The 6,999-nt window shown below is 33.7% G+C and overlaps 1 long non-coding RNA gene across 1 annotated transcript; it reads right to left on the bottom strand.

Annotated features, from left to right (window-relative positions):
- Nucleotides 1-2,457: 2,457 nt before the first annotated feature.
- Nucleotides 2,458-4,644, bottom strand: LOC144965447 (uncharacterized). The gene is made up of 2 exons (XR_013644022.1): nucleotides 4,382-4,644; nucleotides 2,458-2,543 (listed from the first exon to the last, which is right to left on the bottom strand). It is a non-coding gene; the product is annotated as an uncharacterized LOC144965447 (long non-coding RNA).
- Nucleotides 4,645-6,999: the final 2,355 nt, after the last annotated feature.

The raw sequence follows: 6,999 nt of genomic DNA, 5'->3' as shown, positions 1-6,999 counted from the left end.
TTATTATTATTTTTTTTGTTTTTTTTTTTTTATTTTTTATTATTATTATTATATTATTATTATTATTATTATTATTATTATTATTATTATTATTATTATTATTATTATTATTATTATTATTATTATTATTTGTTTTTGTTTTTTGTTTTTTTTATATTTTTTTTTCTTTTTAATTATTATTATTATTATTATTATTATTATTATTATTATTATTATTATTATTATTATTATTATTATTGTGTTTTGGTGTTTTAATTATTATTATTATTGATTTTATAAATTGATTAATCAATTAATCAATCTAAATGGTTTCATTTATTTATTTACAACTGTCATTACGTACAAGTATTTAGTAACATTTACACTATTTGTCGATTATGTTGATAATTATAAATTATGCTATATTATCTTGTAAAGCTATTTCTTTGAACTATTATACACTTGTGTGTGTGTGTGTGTGTGTGTGTGTGTGTGTGTGTGTGTTGTGTTGTGACTGCGTGTTATAAGAAAGCAGACGTAAGTTGTATTTCTTTTTTTTTTAAACCCCATGTCATAGAGCGTTGAATTAATAAGATATTATTCAATTTTGGCAATTAACTTCATTCTTTCAAGTCAACGCAAATTAAGGCATGCTCTCTATACAGAAACAAAGATAATCTTTCTGGGTGGGGTTCCTGACCTCCCATAGTGGGCAGGGAGGTACATACTGTGTCTTCTATCCCCTATTATCTGTTTTCCAACTTGCTTTCTGTCTTCGTCTTGGAATGAAATTACTTGGTTTTGTCCTACCCCTGGCCAGATATCCTGGCTGAGAAGGAGACAGTCAAATGTCTAGTTAGTTTTGGGAGATGATATTTTTTTCCTTGTAAATCATCTCTCTGTAATGCACTGTATTATGTTTTGTTTATGTATTATATATGATTTGTAAATATTTGAGTGTATTCGTCTTAGTGGGGACCTGTGCTTGTGTCTGGATGAGACTTTTAGGTGATATCAAACTAAGTACACTGATAGTGTGCTCTTGGAATCTACATCTGTTCCCTATTTGAACCAATTTCCCTTTGTCTGCCTTATTCTTGGATGCTTTAATTGTAATTCTAGAACTTTTTACTATCCCATTTTCTTCTTTTTTACTGGCGCTGATATGACCTTAATGTATTGCAAGCGCCTTAAGACCCTTAAAAACAAACAACAATCTCTCTCTCTTCACGATGTTGTAGTGTTACGAGCTGGAAATTGTACACGAGGTCTGTAAAAGAAAACAATCCTATTTAGAGGTTTCTTTCTACACGTTGCAAGGAACTGTGATTTATAAAAATTGTTTTGTTTTAAAATAATTATTTAAAAAAAAATTGTTTTCAACTTTTCAATTGGAATTAGTAATAGTTGTACACACATACACACAAGAAAAAAAAAAGAATTAAAGGAGAAAAAGCCTGTTGACACGATCAATGTTACGTTAATAAATTATGATATTATGTACACATTAATGATTTGGAATAATTGACGAATAAATCAATTCAATCATGATACTCTTTTTGATTTTGTTATGTTTTTCTTTATTTTATTTTTATTGTTCCGTTTCATTTATTTATTTATTTGACTGTCTCGGCGGGGTTCCTGTCTTCTACCTCTATAACCCTATACCTGTTTTCTAACTGCTTTCTGTCTTGCCTTGGAATGAGATCGTGTACTTAGTTTTGTCCTGACCCTGGCCGGAGTCCTTTGCTGGGAGAGAAACAGTCGAATGTATAGTTATAGTTTTGAGAGACGATATTCTTTAATTGTAAATCATCACTCTGTTATGTACTGTTATTTTTTATTTTTAACATTTGATTTGTAAACATTTGAGTGGAATCTTGTACTGGTGTCTGGGTGAGACTTTTAGGTGATCTCAAACTAAGTACACTGATAGTGTGATCATGGAATCTACATCTGTTCCCTATTTGAACCATTCCCCTTTGTATTACTTTTTCCTTAAGTCCCTTTAATTGTACATCTATAATGTTTTCACTATCCAATTTTCTTCCTTTTTACTGGCACTGATATGATCTAAATATGTTGCAAAGCGCCGTAAAACCCTTAAAGACAAAGAAACAAAAACTCTTATTTGACTTTTATCTTTTAAAATGTTAAGAAAAGAAGGTTTACTTTTTAAACTTTCCCCCCTCGAAGATTCAATACTATCATAGGTTTTGATTCACATTGTGAATCTATTCTGCCGAACTCTGAAAACTGGGTGGGGGTTCTTGACTTCCCATTATAGGTTAAGGGAGATATTTTTTTCCTTGTAAATCATCTCTCTATTATGTATTGTTATATTTGTTCCTTTGAATTACAATGCAAGCATTTGAGTGCGGTCCTTTCAGTGGGATCCTGTGCTTGTGGCTAGATGAGACTTTTAGGTGATTGCAAACTGGGTACAATGAAAGTGGGCAGGGAGGTACTTACTGTGTCCTCTATCCCCCTATATCTGTTTTCCAAATTGCTCTCTGTCTTTATCTTTGAATGAGATTACATACTTGGTTTTGTACTGGCCCTGGCTGGGAGGGAAACAATAAAATGTATACTAGTTAGTTTTGGGAGATGACATTTTTCCCCCTTGTAAATCGTCTCTCTGTTATGTATTGTATTATTTTTTCTTTTACATATATATATATATATATATATATATATATATATATATATATATATATATATATATATATATATATGATTTATAAACATTTGAGTGTATTCCTCTTATTGGGGACCTGTGCTGGTTGAGACTTTTAGGTGATCTCAAAGTACACTGATGATGGGCGGGTGGTTGGATGGGAGCATCACCCTTGAATCATATACCTATGATGTACGCATGGGTGTACGATCCGATAGTGATGTCGTTTCTTCTTCTCTTTACTAGCCTATCCTGCTTCTTTGGTTTGTGATTGTTTTTTTGACAGGGGATATTTTTTTTTTCTGTAAATCTTCTGCCTGTTTGTTCTTGGTTATTTATAATTTAGCTTATGATATCTTTAGGTTATGATTTTGATTTACATTTGTACTATTTTCGTTAGATTGCTTGTTTTTTTGTTTCAGCGGTCTCTCATATAACCTCAATTGTGTTGGAAGAGACCTAAAGCAACAAACAAACAAAAAAAAACACTGATGATGTGCCTTTGGTATCTACATATGTTTCCTATTTCAACCAATTCTCCTTTGTCTTACCTTTTCTTGGGTGCTTTAATTGTAATTCTAGAACTTTTTACTATCCCATTTCCTTCCTTTTTATTGGCGCTGATATAACCTTAATGTGTTGCAAGCGCCGTAAAAACCTTAAAAACAAACACACATTATCATTGTTGTTGAGTTGTTCTTGTTTTGAATATAATATATTGTAGTCAAGTAAGTGTGTTGCTAATAGCGGATCCTTTTAAAACTCTCCTATTACTCCTCCCTCCCCCCCCCCCCCCCCCCCCCCAACTTTTTTTTTGGACCTGACCATGAAATCACCAAGAAGTAGTGTTGCCAGCGCCGTGACTCCCCCCCCCCCCCCCCCAAAAACAAAAAAACAAAAAACAAAAACACAACAACAAACTACCCAACTAAAACAACAACAACAACAACAAAATAACAAACATAAAAACAGATTTTGGGTCTATTTCCAGTCTATATTTGAATTCGTTCCATTATCAACATTTCTTAATAGTTTGTAAGCGTAAGCACTAACTCTTGTAATCTACTTTTTTTTTACTTTTGCCCGTCTCATCATGCGATTATGTGATATGTGTAAAGTATTGTAATATAATATAATGGTGTAAAATTAAAAGGCTGGCGCTTGTAATGTAATGGACAATTAATATCCATATAAAATGCTCAGTCACGCTTTACCGCTTTATGCCGCAATACAACCCCCCCCCCCCCCCCCCCCCCCCCCCAAAAAAAAAAAAAAAAAAAATTAAAATTAAAAAACCAGAAACAACAACAACAACAAAAAAAAAACACACAAAAAAAAACAACAACAGCAACAGCATAATCCAAACAAAAAACAACAAAAAAACAACAACAAAAAACAACAAAAGGACAGTTAGTAAGAGAAGTTGTACATAAATTGTTTGGATTCTAAAAGTAATACAACGATAGGTAGAACCTATTATATAGTAGTTCTAAATAGCTCAGTTTTTTAAAATGATTTTTGAAAGTCGCACAATTCTCTGTAGAGGTAGTTAATGAGTTCCAACAATGGTGTTATACACTCGTTGGCTCCACACAACCGGGAAAGACAAGGCAAAAGATCGTTCAGGAAATTTGATTTTAGGTGATTTTCTTTCAATTAAATAATGAGTTAAAAGATCCGAGCAAATGGCTTGACTTTTGGTCAATAAGATTTGATTATAAATACCTGGGAACAGTATCTGAATCTGATTTTGCAGACGAAAATATAAAGTCACGGCACGCTGGAGAAGATTCAACTCCTTTCCACTCTGACAGACAGGCATTCCAGCCTACGCTGACATGTGTGTCAAGATGGACGATTAACCAAAAAGAGGGTGATGTGCTCATTGGGACTCGTCTGGCTGGCAATTCGTGATCCTCCCTTTTTACTCGTGATCGGAATATGTCAAGCGCCTTTTACTACTCACAAACTGAAGTGACAGATGGGCTAGTCATAAACTAATCCAATTACTCGTTGAAGCCATAATTCTTTATTACATTCACTACAATACGACATGCGTTCATGTTGTTCTGAAGCAGGGTATTTCAATTGTGGTATAGTAGGTTGTTTTAGTCAAAAAGCACTCCGGAATTGGTAGTCCATTTCAATTTTGTATTTGTGACCCATCGTCTCAAAGCGGTATTATGTCGGAACGAATCATATGCTTAAAAGCCGAATTAAATGTTAAACTGGTCAAAAATATAAATTGGCATTAGTACCCTAAAATATTGTATCCGTTCTTCTCGATAAAACATACAAACTCAACACAAGTCTGATATTTCTGGCTATAAATTCAATTTTCAACATCTTAACCATCCCGACTTAATACCGTTTTGGGGCGAAGGGTCACATTTTTGAAGAACATGCCTAGTTGCACTGATAAGATATAGTAAGTTGACACAGCACTGTCTGCAATTATATTTATGAGGTCTTTGTTCTATTTCTCTTATACAACGTGACTCTCTGTCCTTTCTTTTAAATTGTTCTTGGTGATTACTTCAGATTTAGTCTGTATTGCTTTTTTTCTTGGGTGTTTGTAAGCATAACTTAACTCGGGATCGAAAATCTATTTTGACTACCCAGTTGCATTCCTTTTTATTGTTACCGAAATCATCTAAATAGTCGACGTGGCAAGCGCCGTTAAACTCCTTATAATAATTTATTAATATGATATATAAAATAAAAACTAACATTTCATCATACCATTAGGTAACTTTTTGTGAACTAAATCTTTTCGTTCATTTTACTGTATTATTACTCATGTCGCACATTAATAGGACGATGCATTTGACATAGATACTATAATCCAAAATCATCAATGAAGTCCCGAACTCGTTTCTTCTTCTCCTTTCAGCTTATCCCGCAGTTTGCAGTGTTGCCATAATGAATGCCACATCTCCATGTATCTCTGTTCAGCGCATAATCTTCTTCCAGGCCCAGTTCCCTCATACCATCCTTTACCTTATCCCACCATCTAGTCTCTCGGCGTCCCTTTTTCCTCTTTCCCGCTATTTGTAAGTCCAATACTTTCCTTCCCACTTACTCGCTCTCTCGTCTCTTTACATGTCCGAACCATTTCATCCTCTCTCATCTTTATTGATACATTCTTCATGTCAGTCAACCTTCGTATTCGTTCATTTCTCACTTTATCCCGTATACTCGTTTACCTTAGCCTAATATGTGTCAACAAGATAGACGATCTCGACCAACTGATCTGCCTTTCGTGCTCCCATCTCCACTCCAACTACGAATGGTTGACGACGATCTCAACCTGCTCCTATCTCCACTCCAACCGCGAATTGTTGACATTTAAGGTCTCTTCTATTGTCGGTCCTGTCCCATTTCTTTATGACTCGCGATAACAGTTAAGTCGTTATTCAAACTATGCCATTATGAAATACTACCGCTCAGATATTGTGACTGAAGTAGGTACTTGCAAGGCTGAAGAAGTTTTAGCAATCAAGAATGGCTAGTAGGCTAGTAGTAGTCCTCTGCCATTCGCCTCTTGAGCTGCACAAAAAAAACAGATACAGTTCATCTTCATCTATTGCAATCAGATGCCATTTTATATTTGGCATTTATTGATCCCTCGCCAAATCCTGTTGTTCAATCTTCTATTTTATTCTTCTTCTTATCAATAGATCGCATATTTTTCCCTGGGGGATACATCTGAGAGCTGCCATTGAGTAAGACAGCATCGGTATGCATTCTCAGCACTTATAACACTTGGGAAATAACAGGACAAACGGGTTGGCCATCTCACTGTCTTAACGTCTGGATTTACTGAAATAAAATTAATATGAATGTAAATATTTCCGTAGAGCTAAAAGTAGTTCAAATGACTTGTTCACTAACAACCAACTTATTAAAATTCTCTTTGCCTTATTTGTACAAAGGCGGTCTTTTTGGAGAATTTTTTTTTTTTAATTAAAAAAACCCAAAGTATTCTAACCTTCGAATGAATTTAACTTTCTTTAATTCGGTTACTACAACAACAAAAAGACGATTGCGTGTAACATGTCAAGTTGTCATAATACTTTTGGTCACTACAAAATGTTTTTTTTTCCAAGTAACATTTATTGTCCTTTGGTAAACATTCACGTACACATTTTAGATGAAATTTCAGGGGGAAAAAAAGAAAGAAAAATAATTATGCCCAGTATTCAAAGATCAACAAAGTAATAGAATGTAAAATAATTTGAAATGTGACGAAAATACTGTAAAAATAAAAATAACATTGGAAATTCATTTAACAGTCCGCCAAACTGCACATTTCACATATTTGCATATTTTAAGACAAACAG

Source organism: Berghia stephanieae, chromosome 1 (genome assembly GCF_034508935.2).
Source record: "Berghia stephanieae isolate SIO BIC M18660-M18661 chromosome 1, UCSD_Bste_1.3, whole genome shotgun sequence".
NCBI lineage: Eukaryota > Metazoa > Mollusca > Gastropoda > Nudibranchia > Aeolidiidae > Berghia > Berghia stephanieae.
Note: the sequence above shows the minus strand (reverse complement) of the source record. Positions and strands in the feature narration are given on the sequence as shown.